The following is a 22,050-nucleotide window of genomic DNA, read 5'->3' on the forward strand; positions in this document are numbered from 1 at the left end:
ACTGCCTGTGCGTAGGATATACAGTGGGCATCAGTGTAGCATCTTCCCTCACTTCCACAATAGCTGATGTCAACAGTACTGCCCCACCCACTCACAAGAGGCGCTGTACAGTTGATTCCTTTATCTCCACCAACAAAATCTTGCCAGCAAGCATATGCCCCAGAGCACACATAATCTCCTTCCCCTCTAGGATGGGTGCCTGTGCCCTGAGCAACTATTCAAACTCTGGTCACCCGGGTTGTATGCCACTAGTGCAGGCTGTATTTTTATTTATTCTTGAATAAAGTTGTCCTACATGTTTGCGTGGACATCATATATTTTTTTTCAAAAACGTTTGATGAAATTATTGTATTCAGATCCATCATTTTGATAGACTTTCAGTTAGCTGCAAACCTGTGACAGTAGTCTGCTGACTTAATGATACTACAGGTTTTTCTTATACTTAGACTTACTCAGAGTAATACCCCTGTTTATGCAGCAATGAGGGCACTGAGGGTTGTGCCTGTGTGTGCAGATCTTTTGTAGTTTACCCTCATGGGTGCTCAGTCCTTTTGTAAGACCAGTCCTTTTGTAAATGTGGCTCCTCCTCACACACAGAGTGTGTGGTGATGTCCAGTATAGTCAGGCCAAGGCTGCCCAGGTGGAAGCCCACCTTACTGGAATGTAAATCTCAGCCCAGAGGGAGCCAATACGTAGGCCAGGAAACAAAACTCTGTAGGACGCAGATGTCTGGCCCTGTGAAATCTCTGGCCCTGTGAAATCTCAGTCAACCAAAATGCAATTAAGAAATCTCAGTGAACCTATATGCTATTAGGAAATATCAGTAACCTGAAATGCAATAAAGAATTCTCAGTTGCTTTCCTCCAACCGTTGGTGGTTGGGTATGGGTAAAACAGACAAAGGCAATAAAACAAAAAATGAAGACTAGGAAGACGAAGACAAGGATGACCCAGGCAGAATCCCTTTAGAAGTCCTTCAAGTTTATTAGAGAGTGTACTGGAGGTGTGTCAGTGAGGCCCAACCCTAAGTGAGTGTGACCTTTATTGGGATTGGGTTAGGGTTGGGCCCCCCTACCCAACCCCCATTCCCACCCAGCCCCCATTTTCATTTGATTTATACTCTACCCCCTTTAAGCACACCCCTTTCTCCACCCCTAGATTAATCAAAAACTCTCCAATCAGCTACCACTTCCTAATTGCTTCCATCATCCCACACTACAATAGACTCTCACCCTCTTCCCTCCATATCCCCAGGCCTATTAAAACATGTTTCTCCCAAACTCTAACTCTTTAAACAACTTCCTAATTATTATCTTTACCACTTCCCTTCTGTGTCTCACTTCCACTGCCAACTCTTACTCATGCACTCTCCCAACCAGGCACTCTTCTCCTACCATTACCTCTCCCCAAGACACACGCTCTCCCATTCATTCTTCCATATAGCCCCATCACTCTTTATTTGTCCTTCACCTACCATACATAAAGTCAGACTATTCCTATTCTCTACACTCCCACTCAAAAACAAAACAAAAAAGCTCCAAATTAATTACTTTACTTCACTCAGACATTTTATTTTACACTTACTGTTGTCAAGTGACATACATCCAAACCCTGGTTTTATCCCTGGCTCCCAATCCCCATCCCACCCCTCACTCCAAAACCCTACCCCTAATACTTCTTCCAAGTTACCCACATCCTCACCCACCAAAAATCTAACATTGCTATCTTATGAACATTCAAAGTATTATGAACAAAGTTTCTAGTTTCTATGCCTGGATGTCCTTACATACTCCTGACATACTATGCCTCTCTGAAATATGGTTTAAACCTCATATTACCAACACTGAAATTATTCCACCAGGCTGTAACATCCTTCAACAGGATCATCTTAAAAAGAAAGGGGGAAGTGTTGCTATTCTCAACTCCAACCAACTCACCTTTCACCCTCTCTCAGTTACCATTCCAGATTTTCACCCAGCTGTAATTCTCATAGCAAACTGTCAAATTAACACTCATAAGAAGTTAGCTATTGTCTCCATGTACATTCCCCCAGAAAATAGCATCCCTATCCTAGAAAACTTTTCTCTGTTGGATCACTCAAACCATCCTCCATGAAACCATTGGAATGGACAATGTAAACGATTGGAACACCCTTGACACTGATTTCCCAACCTCCCCAGTTTATCACAAATGCAACCTGATTAAACAAACACACCAACTTAGGTTCCATTATTGACTAGATCCTCTGCTCCAATCCTAATCTCTACCACAACCCGTCTACCCTGCCCGACACCCTTAGTGATCACCATCCCACCTTCATTATTAGACATTCTCCCCAGCTACACAAACCACAACTCTTCAAAGACTGTCATAAACTCTAAAATTTTAATCCTGACACTTTCAGCCATCTGCTGTCGTCAGTTAACTGGTCCTTCTTCCATAATCTCCCTCTAGAGGAAGCAGTCCTAGCCTTTAACAACATCTTTCTAGGTGTACTCAACTCCCTGGCACCAATTAGGAAACTAAGACTCAAAACTTATTTTGCCCCCTGGCTTACTCAAGCCACCTAAACACTTATGAATAAAAGAGAGAGTGCATGGAAAAAATGGAAGAAATTTGAATCCTATGATCTTCAAACTTAGAGAGCTCCATAACTAAAAAAAAAGGTCACCCTTGACAAACAAAACTTTTTTCCAGAAACCACTTGATAAAACTCGCACTAACCCCAAAAATTCTGGCAATCCATAAACAAACTACTAAATCCAGGATGCCCATCTTCCCCTAATAGCTCCCTCACTGACACCTCTACCTTCCTTAATTCATTTTTCATTGATTCTGTCCACACCTTGACCAAAAACAACATCAATAACCTCACACCTCCTAGGCCCTCCCATTCTACTGCCTTCTTTCTTAAACCTATCTCTACAACCTACATCAAGTCCTTTCTCTCAAAACTTAAAACTTGTTCTTTATCAGTTGATAACTTACCTCCACAATTCCTAAAAATGGCTAACTCTATCACTTTCCCCATTTCCATATTACTCAATAGATCTATTCAGGAAAACACTGTGCCTAATATCTGGAAAAAATGCTATGACATTCCCCTTCACAAAGGCAGTAGTGCAACTCATCCTTCTAATTTTAGACCAATTCACATCCTATCTCCCCTGTCTAAGTTAGTCTCCAGCTTATTTCTGGATCTATCCAAAGCCTTCAATACTGTTTCCCACAAACTACTTCTATCCAAACTTGCTTGACTTAACCTTTCTAACTCTACCCTGTCTTGGTTCTCCAGCTACCTCTCCATTAGATTCCAGGCTGTTAAATGGCAATCTAGCTCCTTTCCCTTTCTACCCATTCAAACTAGGGTGCCCCAAGGCACCATCCTTGGACCCCTACTTTTCAATATCTTCATCAATGATCTTCACTCTTCTTGTCCTCTCTGTACTATTATTCAGTATGTGGACAGTTCCACAATCATCTCTTGTTTTGACAACATAACAAACCTTCATACAGGAGTCCCTTCATTCAGTTGAAAGATGACTTACTTCCAAACAACTGCTACTGAACCCTAAGAAAACTAAAACTCTCCAGCATCATAAAACTACCTTTTCTGTCACCTCCCTGAACCACACAGCTGTCTCCGCTGAACCTCACACAAAACTCCTCGGAATTATCATCAATGACCACCTAAAATTCGATCTTCACACTCAGCAGTGCATTAAAAAGACTTGTCAAAAACTTGGACTACTATACAGACATAATAAATTTCTCACTTATTTCTCCAGACTATCCCTTGCACAAACTTTTCTACTACCCACATTATTGTATGCTGCCCCTATACTCACAAAACCTCCAGTCTAATCTTCTCACTAAATTAGAACTTACCTACAACTAAATAGCAAGATTTGCCCCTAACCTACCCAATCACACCCATCACTGTATTTCTAAAAAACTTGCAATGGCTCGAATTTAATTACCAAATTCTACTACCCCAGCTTCTCACAATTCACTCCATCTTACGTGATCCGTCATATTGCCCCTCTCTGTCAAATCTCATCCACCCATACACTCCAAACCATGCTCTCTGTAGCTCTCAACAGTTTATAACCCCCAAAAAAATATTGGCAAATCACTTTACAGCTATTCTGTTACAAATGTTTGAAACAAGCTACCACTACAAGTCAGAATTCTCACTAATTTCAGCTCCTTTAAAACAGCACTAAAAGAAACCTTCCACAAGTCATGGTCATGCCCTTGCAATGACCCAACATAACTTATCTTCCTGTCCCCCACAATTTTCTGCGCATCTCCTATATATCAATAACCTTTACTAATCATAATGGCAGCCTCCCAACTTCCATTTACAGTATTTCCTATTTAAGATGCTTTTCTCATCTACCCTACTAACTTTTTTCTTTTTTCCTGTTTTCACTGTACACTTGTTCTCTCCCTACAACTGTCTTCCTATCCTGCCCCATAATTGTCTGTATTCTTATGCTGTCTTTTTTATAATTTACTATTGACATATTTGTTCTATGTACATTTTGTTCTCTCTCTCCAATTAGCTTGTAATCAGTAAAAGAAATTGAACTTGTTATTCTATATTAGCTATCTCATGTTAGATATTGTTATCTTGTTTAATCATGTAATCATTGTCAATTTTATCGAATGTAATGTTCTATTTGGAGCTTTTCTCCTCGGGTCTCCACTGAAAAAGGGACTCTGCCCAGTCAGACTAACCAGGTTAACAAATGTCAAATAAAGAAATAAATAGGTTTTAGCATTTTAGGATGCTAATTAAATTTTTACAAAGCGATTTTAAATAAGTTTGTTTGTATGGGATGAAATGATGTAAAGGATTACTGTGGTAATACACCAATAGGGTTGTAGCTGCTGTTATAAAATGTGTGATTAATTTATTGGAATTGTTCACATTAAGTCTCTGAGTGGACAAAAACACTTAGCAAATAACCTAAATATTCTTTAGAATGTTGTGGGAAATGTGTCTTATATTGTGCTTACCCTATTATTGTAGCCTGGAAAATGTTTTAAGAGATAATTATTTGATTTATTGGCAATTGTTGCCTCCATGGTTTGACCACAGTATTACCTGGTACACGGTCTAGATGCCAGAAGAAATTTAGAGAACCTGAAAGAAAATCAACTAGAAAAGATGCAGAGAAAACACTGATGAGAAAGACTGTTGCACTTGTTAAGCAAAAACACTTCAAGTTTTAGCTTTGGTGCATGAGATGGCTTCCAGTAATTTAGAGGAGAAATAACTCAAATGTACTAAAAGGTGATTAAAATTAATTAAATATTGAAGGAGTTTGTCAACTCAAATAACAAAAGGCTGGAAAAATAGAACCACCTTTGACTAGCTACTCATATGAACTGATAAAACTGCAAAAACATCAGCGGTTGAAATTAAGAAAAGGCTGGCTTGAGTATAAGACTTCTTAAGAAAAGCTATTCCAAAAAAAATGGTAGAACTGGAAGGCAGAGTACACAGAGAAAACTTAAGATTTTCTGCTGTACCAGAAACCTGGAATTAACAGACCGTTAATTTTATGAAAGCAAAAATAAGCAACTGAACTGGTGTTCCACAGCAGGGTTTGTTAATTGAAAGGGCACATCAAGTGTATGCTCGAAACCTGGTCACGAGAAAGCAAGCAAGACCTGTATTAGTAAAGATGCAATCATACCAGCAGAAAAAAAGTTGATTCTGACAAAACTGTGGCAGAAGGGAAAAGTATTAAAAATTAAAGACAGCAGAGTGTTTGTGGAAAATGATTATTCATTGTACACCAGGCAGAACAGAAGAAAATGTATCCCGGTAATCAGGGAATGTCTAGAGGCAGCTATGTGATTCAAGCTGCTGTATCCGGCTGTCTTCAGCATATGTTTTCCTGGAGGATCAAATACATTTTTGATGCAGAACAGGCTAAAGAGGAATTACAAAATTGTATCCAACAAAAAGTGAGCCATCAAACAAAAGAGGACTCTACTTCTCATTCTTCTGACAGTAAAGCTCATAGAGAGACTTTGCAAGTAAAACCATTTCCAATGTCCATAAGGAAAATGCTTGACAGACAGAAAAAATGGTCAGAAAGCAGTTAGTAGAAAATGAAAATCAAAGCCTAAACCAACTGTATTTGAAGTGCTGAATATTGTAACAGAGGTAAAATATAACTGGTACTGGGATCTTTAGAAAAGGAAGGAGCAAATTACATAGAAAGAAATGGAAATTATGGGAACAGTACATACAAAATAATGTTCAGTAGGAGGAGAGAGATTTAAGGGAAGTCAGGAATTGAGCAATTTATGTAATGTCAGACTGATGTTACTTGTAAAAAAGGACTTACAGTATGTATAATGTATGTAACTAGAAACATGTTAATATGGCTTGCTTTATTTTATATTAATGTACATTTGCTTATGTCTTAAATGATAATTTATTAAAGGTGCTTAAAAAAGGATAGACACAATGAGCATCCATAGGTATGTTTTTTTCTGTTAGGTAGGGTTTTGGTCTATATCAGACGCTGAGCTTTTTATGTGTTTTTTTAATAACAGTTTGGAAGTGTAGGTCAGGTTTCATGTGGTCATCAATGGTGGCTCCAGAGAGTTTGGTGTTTAATCAGGCTGTTATCTAATGAAGTCATTTTGCCAGGAACCAAAAGACAAACAGGCGAAAAAAGCTCCAAACAAACAGGAACACCAAGCCCAAAAATTCCTTCCTTAACGCTTTTTTATTAAGTACACAAATGAGATAGCGTTTTCACCACAAACACAGTGTAGCTTCTTCAGAGGATTTTAATACGTACAGAAAATGGACTCCTTTTATACAAAAATACAAATACTTAATTAGAAAGCCCGCTCAAAAACCTCAATTACAAATGCAATTACACATTAAAAGGGCAATCCAAATAGTAATTATAAATGCTTTTCTAGTGCAAAAGATTTTTGCTTCTACTATATGAGTACTAAATAGAATCTAAAAGTACTCAACCAAACCAAGTGCTAAAAGTGTATGTATAAAACAATCTAAAACAAAAATTACACTTTAAAGCAAATATATAATAATACAAAAAAGGTGTCTAAGAAAGTGACACCATACATTAACTCAAACAACCATAAAACAGTGAGAAAAAATATATGTATTTATAAAACAATAAAATGATAACAACATAAAAGTCATATCATTATAAAAGTACACAAAAGCTCAGCGATGGTAACCTCACAAGCTTACTTTGACTAAAATGTTGATATTCAGTATAGACAACAAGCTGTACAAGTATATACAAGTGCAGCAGTAACACACACTAAATACATGGTGTGTATATACTAAATGTACATAAAAATAGTCTATGTCATAGAATATTAAATAATTATAAACACTAATTAACTCAGAAAGTCAAAACCAAGTAATTAAACATAAAAGCAAAAAATTTTTTTTAAAAGTAATAATTTGAGTCTCACCTCAAGTATGATTTATATTTTAACACTGGGGCTATATTACAACTTTCATTAAGCCCCGGTGTGTTGAAAGAGTCTAACTTTAACTGCCATAAAAGCTCACGTATTTCAAGTAAAAGAGAGGTAGGGCCACCCCTGAAAGAAGGAGCCACATGGTCAATACCCATGAACAAAAATGCATGGCCAGGGTTGTTGGATACATGCTTGGCTAATGCATTTTCACATTTGTTGTTTTTGATTGCATAGCAGTGCTGGTATATACGCTCCTTAAATTTTCTATCCGTCTTACCGACGTAGAAAGCGGGGCAGCATGTACAAAAGGCCAGGTAAATTATAGATTTTGTATCACAACAAATCCTATACTTGATAATATATTTTCTATCCGAGATGTCAAAAGAACTACCTGACTTAATAAAGTTACACCAATTACACAAACCACAAGGGAATGACCCCTTAATCCTATTAAAAGAGTCACTCAAAGGAGCGCATTGTAGTAAATCCTTCATATTCCTACCTCTCCTAAAAACAATACGAGGTTTGGCACCTAGCTTGTCAGATAACAACGCATGAGTAGAAATAAAATACCAATTCTTGGTCAAAATACCCAGAATAGCATCAGAGTTTAAATTAAATGTAGTGACAAAACTACAAGTGAGCTCCTGTGATGGTTTTACTGTAACAGAGTTTATGGCACAGCCTTGTGGTAAGGGTAAGGTAACACCGGCTACTTGTCCAGAATCCACCTCCTCTATAGATAGAACAGAAAGAAGTGGTTTATAAAAACCATCCCTTCTCTTAGTGGACACCTCATTAATGAGATCGTCCACTAAACATAGTGGGTAGCCACGATGTAAGAAAAACTCCTTCAGGCATTCTACTTCCAAAAGGAATTCACTAACCTCACTACACATTCTTGCTGCCCTCACCAGTTGGCCTTTTACTATAGCTCTTTTTTGTTTTAATGGGTGAGAGCTATTAAAATGGAGAAACACACCGGGGCTTAATGAAAGTTGTAATATAGCCCCAGTGTTAAAATATAAATCATACTTGAGGTGAGACTCAAATTATTACTTTTAAAAAAATTTTTTTGCTTTTATGTTTAATTACTTGGTTTTGACTTTCTGAGTTAATTAGTGTTTATAATTATTTAATATTCTATGACATAGACTATTTTTATGTACATTTAGTATATACACACCATGTATTTAGTGTGTGTTACTGCTGCACTTGTATATACTTGTACAGCTTGTTGTCTATACTGAATATCAACATTTTAGTCAAAGTAAGCTTGTGAGGTTACCATCGCTGAGCTTTTGTGTACTTTTATAATGATATGACTTTTATGTTGTTATCATTTTATTGTTTTATAAATACATATATTTTTTCTCACTGTTTTATGGTTGTTTGAGTTAATGTATGGTGTCACTTTCTTAGACACCTTTTTTTGTATTATATATTTGCTTTAAAGTGTAATTTTTGTTTTAGATTGTTTTATACATACACTTTTAGCACTTGGTTTGGTTGAGTACTTTTAGATTCTATTTAGTACTCATATATAGTAGAAGCAAAAATCTTTTGCACTAGAAAAGCATTTATAATTACTATTTGGATTGCCCTTTTAATGTGTAATTGCATTTGTAATTGAGGTTTTTGAGCGGGCTTTCTAATTAAGTATTTGTATTTTTGTATAAAAGGAGTCCATTTTCTGTACGTATTAAAATCCTCTGAAGAAGCTACACTGTGTTTGTGGCGAAAACGCTATCTCATTTGTGTACTTAATAAAAAAGCGTTAAGGAAGGAATTTTTGGGCTTGGTGTTCCTGTTTGTTTGGAGCTTTTTTCGCCTGTTAATGAAGTCATTTTGACAAGAGTTCTGCTTTGAAAGAATGTTTTAGGGGTAAAAAGTAGCATTTTTGTGGTGGGTGGAGATTAAGTAGGAGTTGTCTATCCAGTATTTTGTAGATTAAAATGATTTTTTTTAAACATCTTTTTAATACCTTTATTGAATTATAAGTTAAGACATAGCAAACATACATTTATACAAAAGAAGGGTTTATTGCCGTCTTCTATTTTGTATATTGTAATTTATTTTCTTTACACTGCGTTCATACCTCGCAACCTGGAATTATCAAAAATCTGGACAAAGGCCCATGAAAAGTAGGTGCAGTTGGCTAAAAATCTGGACCCTGATTAACATAAAATTTGAATATATATTTATGTAACTCCACCTACTCCAGTGGAATTGTGGGATACCAGCATTCAAAATGCAATTTGAAAAACAGACAAAATATTAAACAACACAAAAAATATAACCAGAATAATAGTGTTTTATTTATATTAACATTTGAACTTGTTTCAGACTTTGAACTTGTATAAAACTAAAATACAATTTTTATTTATAAAAATAAAAAAAAACTGCTACACTAATATTAAATAACACTGCTAAATTTAATAAAATTACAAACTATTAACTAGTTATCCAGCATCTGTCTGCCTGTCCAGCAGTAAAATACATATTACACAATTATGTTACCAGTCAGTCAGTGCAATCCAGTGACCAAAAACTTGTGTCTGTCTACAAGTCCAGCAGATCTGCTGGGCATTGTCTGTACTCATACAAGCTTGCTAAGGCCCGGAACTCCTTACCTGTATCCATCAGTTCAAAACCCCCTCCCTTCTTTCAAATCTGCTCTGAAAGACTTTGTAGCTAAAATCTGTCTCTGTTCTTGCTCAAAATGCTCCAGGATAACTATATCCCTAAATGTGAACAAGTACATTTTCATTCCTTGTATCTCCTTGCTCTCCCTTCTTCACTTACTTCTTTACTGCTATCAAATTTTCTTCCCTGACCTTTTCTCTAAATATAGCATAAGTATGTTTTTCCCCTCAGTTTATGTTACAATTCCTGTTTGTATTAGACTAACTTTCCTTTAGTTTATCTACAAACTCTCTAAAATTTTTCTGAATGATTGTCATAAAACTTGTACTGATTCTTAACTAATGTTTTTGTATTTTGTCTAATTTGTTATAATTTAAATTGCAGATGTTTTATTTTTGAAGATTGTAAAATTATTGTTCTTAAAATGTTTTGTAATAATGTGCACCTTTTCTTCATGGACCTCTACCCAAAACGGGCTTCTACCCAGTCACTTTCCTGATTATCAAATGTCAATAAATAAATATCTTTCAGAAAAAAGCAAGGTTAACACAGAACCTGTTATTCTAAAAGTATTCAAATTATGTCCCTATTTTGGGCTCCTTGTACCCCATCCCCATTATTTAAGGCTTTATCCAGATGTTTTGTGTTTGGAAGTTGAGAGGCATAATAGTGGTATGAGGAGCTTGGCCACAGCAGTCTCTCTCACCTGTATCTAAGGAAAATTACCAGCCTGCTGTGGTGCAAACACCTTTATTGAATTATGACTTAACACATAGGCAAATATACATTTATATAAAAAAATGTAACTTTTACCATCTAAGAATTATGATGATCTTTGAGATATAATGAAGTATTTACTGACAGTTACTCAGATAAAAGTATGTTGCCTGAGCAGCACTAAACACTCCAAAATGTTGTTTCTTTGTGGTCAAAACCACCACACCTCCCATGCACTGGCATATTATAATCATTTGTAGTTGCTGCTTCACAATAAAAAGAGTTGTTATCCTGTTCGGATGGATTTGCACAGCAGTGCCTCCTGCTACAATAAAATAGGTAGATTTACCATCATTCTCTGTCGTATGACCCACCATTGTCATAGCTTAAAGCAGTTAGATTCGCTTGAACTGCACAACTACCCAAGATACTCACATCTAACTACAGCACACAAACTCATTCATCATTCAGAAAAATGCCCTGCACTACAAAATGTATTACTGCCCTTCTGCCCTTCTGCCCAGCAAGGGACCTCCATTCTAGTAACAAATTCTTATTACTTACAAATAAGCTAAGTACTCCCAGTATGTTGCTAAATTATGGAGTAGTATCCCCACATAAATAAAACTCTCTGACAAACTCAGACCACTGCTTTAAACAACACCTTAACCAGTCCTGGTCCTGCACATGCTCATCATAAGGTTAAGACTTTGTATTCACTGTAGGATACTCTCCAAATACATACTCTCAACCCCTCACTGAAATGACAAGTTTTTTATACATAACTGCTGCCTGTACAATCCACTTAGATGCATGTGGATTTTCTCTTTAGTAACTTCCACAACTGTAAAGTCTTTGAATGTATAAATGTAACTACTGTTTGTGTATAAATGTAAATAGAAATGTAACTACTCTGTTTAACTAGAACTTGGTATAATGCGATGTAAGCAAATGGAGCTTTTTTCTCTGGGCCCCCACTGAAAATGGGTATTACCCAGTTGGACTTTCTCAGTAAACAAAAACAAATAAAATAAATAAATATATGCATTTGTTGAGTAATATTTGCGAAATTTTACATTGCCAGCTTTTCTTTTAACTGAAAAAGGAATATTGCAATAAAATGTATAATTATTTTCCCTGAATAGCTGTGTATATCTCTCAAACTTTTAGAGCAAAAAAACTGGTAAAGCCTAATGTAATGGTGGGACAAAGGGCCAGAAGTAGAAACAGGTTTTAAATATTGCTCTTACAAACTTAAAAAAGTTGCTAGAATAACAGGATGTGTTAGTATGCATTTTCCAAAGGAAATTAAGTGTGAAACTCAGATACATGTCATCATTTGGGGATTTTAATCCTCAATGATTTGCCAGAAAACCACAAATTTTATGAAGAGAACAGACCAAAACATATGAGGCAAAAATCTGTACAGTAGGGAGGTATGAATACTTTAAATTTAAAAAAAATAATGTTCTCTGGAACCACCTCCCTGATGTAGGAGTCTGATTCTTAACCTCTACACACTCATGTATGCCCACATGTTCTCACATATACTTCCATACAGAATACTGTCTCACACTCCTATATACACATGCACTGGCTGGTGGACAGTCATGTACATGCAATCACACACTTGCATACATGCACTAACGCACATTCGCATACATGCACTCACACAAACTCGCATATACACACGTACTCTCATTCAGTCATATATACATACTCGTACACTCTCATAGATGCACTCCTGTAGACTTGCCATACACCAGCTCACACACACACTTGCATATATGTATGCACTCGTGCATGCCCACATATACACATACAATTGTGTACAGTCACATGCATGCATTTGCAAACACTGGCATACATGCAGTCATGGACACTTGCTGACAACACGGCACACCCACACACGGGGACATACACAATTTCTCTGTTTCTGATGTCCCTTTTTTCTTTTCTCTTGCACAACTTTTTTTTTTTTTAGTTAAAAAAAAAAATTCTGAACCAGGAGCTGGGGGCGCAGTTCATGATTGATTGCTCCCCCCCTTGCCCAGTGGCTCTGGCACCCTTGTCCTTAGACATTAAAAATTGACTGTTAAGAAGCCTTTTGTGCTTGACACAAATCAAAAAAAAAAACAGATTTCATTATTTAAATGTAAGTTATACACATTGCTCACCCTGATCTGTCTGCTGCTAAAAAGTTAAGTCTTCCAGTGTACAAGACAGGACAGGTACTTGTTGATGCATGTTACCTGATTTAGAAAAGTCCATTTAAGGGTGATAAAGGTTATGCTTAAGTGCACATTGGTAAGTGTGTACAAAATTCATACACAGATAGTAGATGCACATGTGTCAAATTTAGAAGAAATCCTAACGAATAACTGTAGAGCACAATTAAAAAAAGAAAACACTTCCTTGACGTGTAGGTGGCTGCAGCCATAAACAAGTTTGTAAGCTCTCCCAGTAATGAAAACTTGTAAATAAAAAAAAAAAAAAAATCAGGATTTTAATTGGCCATTTGGGAATTCGTGGCACTCTGTTATTTTGCCCTCAAAGCCAGGAAATACCGATGAAGTTGGTACGGTTGAGAGGTATGACCGTGTTTTATTTATATTATGCTTTTTATTGCATACTTAAACTAGGAAAGAGGTCACAGCTATGTCTCTTGTGAGTCACACAGAAATTAAATTTTCACCCACCCTGGTGCTGTGGTGTTTATAAACTCAAATGTCTTTCTAGTGTCTGCCCGTTATACTAAATTGACTGCATATTTCCTTCCCGTTCCTCTTTCATTGGGTATTGTGAATAAGCGCAAAGTCATAATTTTGTGAAATCACTCCTGTAGGTCACTGTGCGTGTATGTACCTTTAAGAAGCTATCTGAGGGCTTGCACAAGTGTATAAATACTGTGCACATGCAAGTCTGACTGCCATTTTGTAGTAAGCTGTTGAGATGTAAGCATGTATGTATGTAAGGTCTGTCTGTTACCTAGTTCGTTTGTATTTTATGATGCTGCTATCCATCCTGATGTGTTTCTGTGTATGAAAGCATCTAAACAAAATACCCCACCTGCTTGTCATTTATGTTAGAGAGGGACAAGCGACATGGTGTCAGAAGCGGTATGTCTAAAGGGCAATGAGGTTAGAGGCAGCTTGACTAAAATAACTTAAGGCACTTGCTTGGAACTGGTGGAATATAGAGGAGGGAATGATCCCTAAAATGTGCGTACTTTGCAAAACCAGCAGAAACAAATTTCAGATGTTAAAACTTGCTCAGCACTATTTCTTATTCACAAAATATGAAATGGGGCTTACAGAATGTTCTAAATGATATTCACATAAACCGATATGTACGATATTGATAAAAATATTTGAATTACTACAGAAAATCTTTGAAATAAAGTCCAAATTGCATAAAACGAATAAAATAAGGGGAGATGACCCCATTTTGACAAAGCATGTATTTTTCATATTAAGCAAAGATATCTGAGTTATCAGAAGTGTATAAAGTGTTAGCATATTTGCGCAGTGTTACAGTAAAGGTATTTCATAAAAGTACAGCCATTCTAGAGCATATTTTGCAAAGTACAGTATTTCTAAGAGTTTATTGTGCATTTGAATGTTATTACAAGCTCACAGGACAGTTTGTTCATACGTAATTACAAGAGCCATATTTTCATTGTGTTTGTGTATACTTTCTGGGCATGGCAGACTGATTTCAAAAACCCATTGCACTTGTGTTTCACAGTAATATTGCTGAGAATGGGAGAGTGTTTGAGCAAGAGTACGACGTTTTCATACAGGCTGCAGTTTCTGATAAGGATGACTGTCCAAAGACATTTACTCAACTTGATTTAGCTGGCTCAGAAGCCATAGAAAGGGAACATTCATTTGTGTATGCACCTGCTGTCTGTACCAGAGAAGGGGAAAACCATCATATTGTTGTACAGCCTGAGTCAAGGGAGGACCCAGAGTGCTTAAAATGTAAATTTAGAGAAATGTGCGACTCCCAGGCAAATGTTACAATGGAAAGGCACTTATTTTACGCAAGGGATCAAAAGCCTGATGAAGCTTTTGCAGCATATATAACCAACTTGAGAAATAAGGCTAAAACATGCTGATTTGGTGATCAACACACTAGTCATAGGTGATTCGATAGTGAGGCACACTGATGTCCCACTCACTAGGTTGAATAAGGAGAAAGTAACAGCTGCCACGCACTCTCCAGCCAAGACCGGAATAGCTGGTCAAGAGGAGAAGGTCAACACTTGCACCACACCACATGGAACACATAGCCCTCCAGAATACACACCAGCACTGCCTTCACATAAAAACACAAACCACACACCCACCTTTGCGGAGGCTCCCAATAAAAATCTACCCAAACAGCAGAGACCTCCAAGGCAGAAACACATTCGACCACCACATACAACACTAATCACGAGACACATAACTCTCCTAAACAGTCTGCCACCCAACCAAAGACCCTAAGGCAAAACAGCATGCCCAACACACTAGTCATAGGTGACTCGATAGTGAAGCACACTGATGTCCCACTCAGTAGGTTGAATAAGGAGAAAGTAACAGTCAGCAGCTTGTCAGGTGCCAGGATCCGCCACATAATGCATGTACTCAGATCCCTCAATAACAGGTACAAATATGACTCTGTCATTGAACATGTGGGTGTGAATGACCTGGGGCGTACCTCTCTGGACTACATGAAAAGAGACATGGAGGAGCCCTGGGATTATGTAGCCCAGGCGGGTATGACCCTAGCTCTGAGCAACCTCCTGCCATCACCCAGAATTATACCACAGTACAAACAGAAATAATTGATTTCAACAATTGGCTAAGTTTCTGGTGTCATTCTATGGAGATCCAGTATCTGTCTGCCTGGGAGACATGATTGACAGACCTCGATGCTTTGCCAGAGATGGCCTGCATCTGTCACCCCTGGGCTTCCGGATACTGGCCAAGACTCCTGCCACCCCATAGTGCCCTTTTTTAGGCAGTGTTCAAAAGACCAAATTACCACCGTAACAGCTATAAACAAATGCAATCTGAGGGTCATGTTGCTTAACGCTAGAAGTCTAAATCTCAAAATGCACTCACTTGAAGCACTCCTTAAAATGGAGAACATCGACATTTGTGCTGCAACAGAGACCTGGTTCAAGGCAGCAGAAAGCACCCCTGCACTACCAGGCTGTAACTCATTCCACACTTTTCAGCCCCAGAACTTAGACTGAAGTTCCAAATGCAGTGGTGTTTCCATATTCATAAAGGATGTGCATACCTCCAGACCGGTAGCCCAACATAATGCATCAGAGATACTTCAGGTGCAGCTAACATTGGGTAAAACAGCGATTCAGGTCATAGCCTGGTATAGGTCCCCAGCCATGACCCAAGACTCACACTCCACGTTCCTAAGCAACCTGGAGAATATTAGGGTCCAACCTAACACTCTTGTACTGGGCGACTTCAACTACCCCTCCATTAACTGGGAAAAGTACTCATGTACCAATATACTTGCCCAACCTTTCCTGGACTTCATTAATTCCAATGCCCTGAACCAGCTAGTTCTTAACCCCACTAGAGGTAACAACATCCTTGACCTGGTCATTACTAAAATGGGCGGCCGTTGCTCTATACCAGTAGTCAATTCCTCCCTGGTTAGATCTGACCACAAACTGATCACCTTGGAACTCCACATCCCTCCCACCCCCCCAAAGGTAACCACCATGAAAAACTTCTCCAAAGCTAACTTTGGGCTCCTAAAAACAGAGGTGGCTAACTTGGACGGCACTCATGCAATTGGAGAACAGCTGCATGACCACTGAATCCTACACTAATGCCCTGAGCGAACACGTACACAAATGCATGGATCTCGCCATACCCAATAGGACCCAGATGCTCTCCTCCAAAAAAAGGAAGCCAGTCTGGTGGTCCCCTGCCATAAACAACTCTACAAGAGGAGGAAACTGATGCAAAATAAGGTGAAGTCCCAAGACTGGAAAAACTCCCTTGTCAGCCTCAACAAAATGTTGAGATCCCTCATCATATCCTCTAAAGCTAGCTATGAAAACAGAATTGCAGCAGATAGTAAAGACAACCACAAGGTCTTTTTTAGTATGCAAATTATCTCCACGGCAGTACCCAGATTTGCTCGGAGCTGTTGCACAGTGGCACCTCCTATACCGAGCCAACAGACATTGCCAATTTACTGGCCGACAGATTCAGTGCCAACTTTACCCCTCTCCTCCCTCCAAAGGACCAATCACAAAACAGGTAGACTGCCAGGCACCCAGTATTACTGCTGCACAGGTTAAAACAGTACTGTCCAAGGCCAAGAATACAGCTTCTATGGGACCTGACAATATCCCTGGCTGTGTTCTACATGAACTACAGAGTGAACTGGCACCTCACCTGTGTGTCCTGTTTAATCACAGCCTCACTCAGGCTTTGTCTCTACCGAATGGCGCACTGCTACAGTCATCCCTCTCCACAAAGGAGGAGCGAGTACAGACCCTGGGAACTATTGCCTCATTAGTCTGACAAGTCTGATATGCAAAGCTGTGGAATGCATCATCATGGACCTAATAAACAAGAATATAGGGAATCTCCAAACTCTGGATCCCACACAGTTTGGTTTTGTGAAGGGTAGATCAGTCACCAGAGCTGTGGATGAAGGCAAGGTGGTTCATACAGCCTATCTCGATCTGTCCAAGGCCTTTGATACCATTCCCCACTCAGGAATCATAGAAAAATTCACTAAGCTAGAAATCAACCCCTATATCACTAGATGGGTTGCAAACTGGCTCACAGGTAGAACCCACAGTGTGAAAGTATCTGACTCCAAGTCAGACTGCCAACCAGTCACGAGTGGAGTCCCACAGGGTTCGGTCCTGGGTCCTCTCCTGTTTGGTATCTACTTCTCTGAAATCCAGGCCAACACGACTGGACTCTGGCTGACAAAGTCTGCAGACGATTGCAAGTTGGGAGCCATAATTAACTCCCCAAGTGTTAACATCCTACAGAAAGGCCTCACTGAGACCAACGACTGGTGTCAGAACCATGACCTTAAGCTCAATGCCAAAAAAATGTGTCATCCCATTTGGGAAAAACCCGGTTCCCATGAATTACCACATTGATGGTAGTCCACTGAATACAGAAGGTGTCATAAGAGATCCGGGAACACAGGTTGACAGCACCCTCTCTTGAACACCACATTGTCACTGTGGTCAGAAAGTCCTTCTATGTGGCATATCTCATTACTAAGGGTTTTGCATTCTGGAAGAAAGAGGTCATTGTCTCCATCTACTCTTCCCTCATTAGGCTAACCATAGAGTATAATGCCCCATTTGGCATGTACCTCACTAGACACCTGCAACAACTGGAGAGGCCGCAAATGTACCTCACAAAGAGGATCCTCGGCTTTAAACACTTGTCTTATATGGGCAGACTCAAAAAACTCCAACTGTTCTGTGTCTCATATTGCCTACTTTGAGGCGATCTCTGCTTGTCTTACAAAGCCATGTCTGACCCAGCTCTGTTAGAAATGCTACATCTAAAGAAATTCCAATCCCTCCGCACCACACGCTCCATAGACTTCAGTCTCATTACCAAAATCAACAGAACAAACTGGAAGGACAGGTTCATAACCCAGAGACTGCCCATGCTGTGGAATAAACTTCCCATACATGTCAAGCGGAGCATCTCACTTGCCTTCTTCAAGAGAAATCTTGATGAGTGGATGGGAAATAGAAAAATCACCTCGGGGATCACTCCAGTGGCTCTGCTTGACAGAGGCACTGGGAACTAAGGTCTGGTGGCACAATGCCTGGGTAATCCTATGGGCGAGGCTTGTAAAGGCTCTGGGGCCATTAGCCTAGTACACAGCTATGAAACTATGAATTGATAAAGGACAGACTTGTCTGTGGTATTAAATATGGTGTGAGAAAGATTTTGCTTCGTGACAGTGATTTAACTTTGAATAAGGCCACTGAGATTTGTCAGATATACAAGCTCACGGAGAAGCACACTGATACTCTTACAAATGAGAGCAGCTCTAGAAGGCACATTGATAAAGCTCATGTTGATAGTATGCAGCACATAGTTAGAAGAAACAGGACCAAGCACATGGCAACAACTGTAGCCCTTTGCAGGACTCACTGGTAAACCCCAGAACTTTCCAGCAAATTCCATAGTTTCCACAGTCTCAGTGAAACATAAGAGTGAGTCAGTAAACTCAAAGCATGGGCCCCAACCTAGTTTCATTGCCAACTGTTGTAATTGTGGTGGAAGTCATGAATCTAAAAGGGAGAAATGTTTAGCTTTTGGTCAGTAATGCCACAGATGCAATAAATGGAATAATTTCAAAAGGTTTTGTAAATCAAAAGGCCCTGATTCTTTTATTAAAAGGGAACATTTTAAGAAATGAGTTGATCATTTAGAAAGCTGCAACCCTGCTGTTTATGGCCAGCACGGAAAGTTCCAATAGCCATGCAGGACAGAGTCAAAGCTGAGCTAGAGTTAAAATGGTGCAACAAGGCATGATTTGTCCGGTTGAAACTCCAGCTGAGTGGGTGTCTTCCATGGTGGTAGATGATACGAAAAGCTCAGATGACATCAGAATATATATTGATCCATGAGATTTGATCAAAGTGCTAAAAGACCTCATCATCCATTGCGGACAGTCGAAGAAGTCACAGGCTTGATGCCAAATGCCATTATTTTTTCCTCTCTTGGATGCAAAGAGTTCATTTTGGCATATTCAGCTTGAGAAAAAAGTCATCATTGCTCACTACATTCAGTACTACGTTTGGCAAGTACAGATTTTTGAGAATACCATTTGGGATAAATTCTGCAAGTTAAGTCTTTCAGCGTGCAATGGGGCAATTTATTTCTGTGTATTCTTGAGCTATTATAGACATACTAGTAGGAGGTCAAGATGAAGCAGAACATGACAGAAACCTCAGAAAAGTTCTAAAAAGGGCACATCAAGTGAATCTTGAGCTCAACCCACAGAAATGCAAATTCAGCGTACAAGAAGTTACTTATGTTGTTCATTTATTTATTAGTTCAGGCCTACGACCAGACCCTTCGAAGCAAACAGCCATTCTCGAGATGCCAGCTCCAAACAATATTCAAGCCCTGCAATGTTTTCTTGGCATGGTTAGCTACCTAGACAAGTTCATTCCAGACTAGAGCCAACTTTCAGCACTGCTTAGAGAGCTGACACATAAAGATGTATCTTGGTCTTGGTTAGAGTAACACCAGAGAGCATTTGATGTCCTAAAGAAAGAATTGCTAGTCCACCAACTCTCGGATGTTATGATGATCACAAACCAGTTACCCTTTCCTGTGATGCTTCGAAATTTGGTCTTAGTGCTGTCATTCTACAAGAGGATCAACCTGTTGCTTATGCATCGACAACTCTCACCCAAACTGAGATACAGTATGCCCAGATTTAGAAAGAGCTTTTGGCAATTGTGTTTGCAGTTTCAAAGTTTCATGATTATGTTTATGGTAGACCTGTCCAAATTGAAACAGACCACCAACCTGTAGTCACTATCTTGAGAAAACCTATGCATTCAGCACCAGCCCAACTGCAGTGTATGATGCTGAGATTGCAAAAGTATAATTTCAGTCTTGTCTACAAGAAAGGCAAACTTCTTTTTCTTGCTGATATGAGAACCTTGGTTTTGAAGTCACGCAAGTGAGAAATTTTTTCTTCCACATGTCTTGTTGAGCTGAGAGATCATACAGCCACAGATCCAGTTTTACAAAGGCTCAACCACTTTTTCAGTCAAGAATGGCCATCAAAGCAGTCTAGTTTACCTCAAGAAGTGCAACTTTATTTTCCATACAGAGGTGAGATTTTGTCTGACAAAGGTATCATTATGAAAGGTCAGAAAGTGATTGTTCCAAAGTCCTTGCACCAATAGTACATTACTGTCTTGCATCGTGGTCACCCAGGAACAGATTCTACCAAAAGAAGGGGGAGAGGATTAGTATTTTGGTCTTCTATGTCACAAGACATTGAGAGAACACTTTCATCTTGTTCAGTAAGTAGTAGTACTAAGCCGCATCAACAGAAGGAACCGCTTCAGCTTAACCAAATTCCAGAACTACCATGGTCGACAGTAGCCACTGACATCTTCAAGTGGAATCGCCAACATTATTTGGCATTAGTAGATTCTTACTCCAGTTGGATTGAGATTGACTTATTTCCTAACCTAACATCCAGTACAGTCATTACTAAGATGAAGTGTCATTTTGCAGTACATGGTAGCCCGCACAAAGTTATTTCTGACAATGGCATGCAGTTTACAAGCCAACAGCTCAAAAGATATGTTGAAGAATGGGACTTTACTCATGTCACAAGTAGCCCTGAGTACCTGCAGTCAAATGGTTTGGTTGAACGTGCAGTTTAAAGTTCAAAACAGTTACTTGAGAAGTCAAAATGAGTTAACAGTAATATTTTCTTGAATCTCTTGAATCTCAGAAATGTTCCTCGTGAGAAACATGTTGGTTCACCTGCTCAGAGACTTCTGTCAAGACAAACCAGAACCACATTACCAGTCAGTAGTCAATTCTTGGTTCCATGTGTCAGAAACAGCAGATCATTGAAAACCAATCTGTTGAACAAGCATTTAACTCAGAAGTCCTAGTACGATAAAACCAGCAAACTGCTCAGTCCATTACGTGAAGGAGAAGGGGTAGGGATGCAAACGTCCAAAGGTTATGATCAGATTGGTATTGTGAAGAATACTGGTCCAGAGCCGAATTACAAGGAGCAGTCTTTAGGTGGAATCGGAAACATTTGAGACTGGTGTCCGAGCCAATACCACAGTACATAGTCTGTGAGAAAGAAGAAAGACTTTATTTCAGAGTGAGTTGTCCAGTGTTCCAATTCCAGAGTTCCAGAGGACATTCCCGTTCCTGTGACGAATCCAGAAGTTCCTGATATGAGTTGTGCACAGCAGATTGCCATTGTTGCTAAATTTAGTCCAGACTCTTACATTACGAGATATGGTCGCATCTCTAAACCCTGTAATAGGTACAAAGCAACTTGGACATGAATATTGTGTAGTAATGCATGTCTAGCTCTGATGTTGTTTTTACAAAGGGTAATCTTTTTGAGAGGTGATGTAGATTAATGTTTGTGTATGTACCTTTAAGAAGCTGTCCAAGGG

The 22,050-nt window shown here is 38.9% G+C and overlaps 1 protein-coding gene across 1 annotated transcript in view; it reads left to right on the forward strand.

Moving 5' to 3' along the window:
- The window catches only part of KIF1B (kinesin family member 1B), a gene marked incomplete in the record, with an annotated part of 2,363,676 nt that overhangs the window by 1,801,711 nt on the left and 539,915 nt on the right, over positions 1 to 22,050 (forward strand).

The sequence above is a fragment of the Protopterus annectens genome, chromosome 2.part1 (genome assembly GCF_019279795.1).
Source record: "Protopterus annectens isolate FY-2018-M chromosome 2.part1, PAN1.0, whole genome shotgun sequence".
NCBI classification, from domain to species: Eukaryota; Metazoa; Chordata; order Ceratodontiformes; family Protopteridae; genus Protopterus; species Protopterus annectens.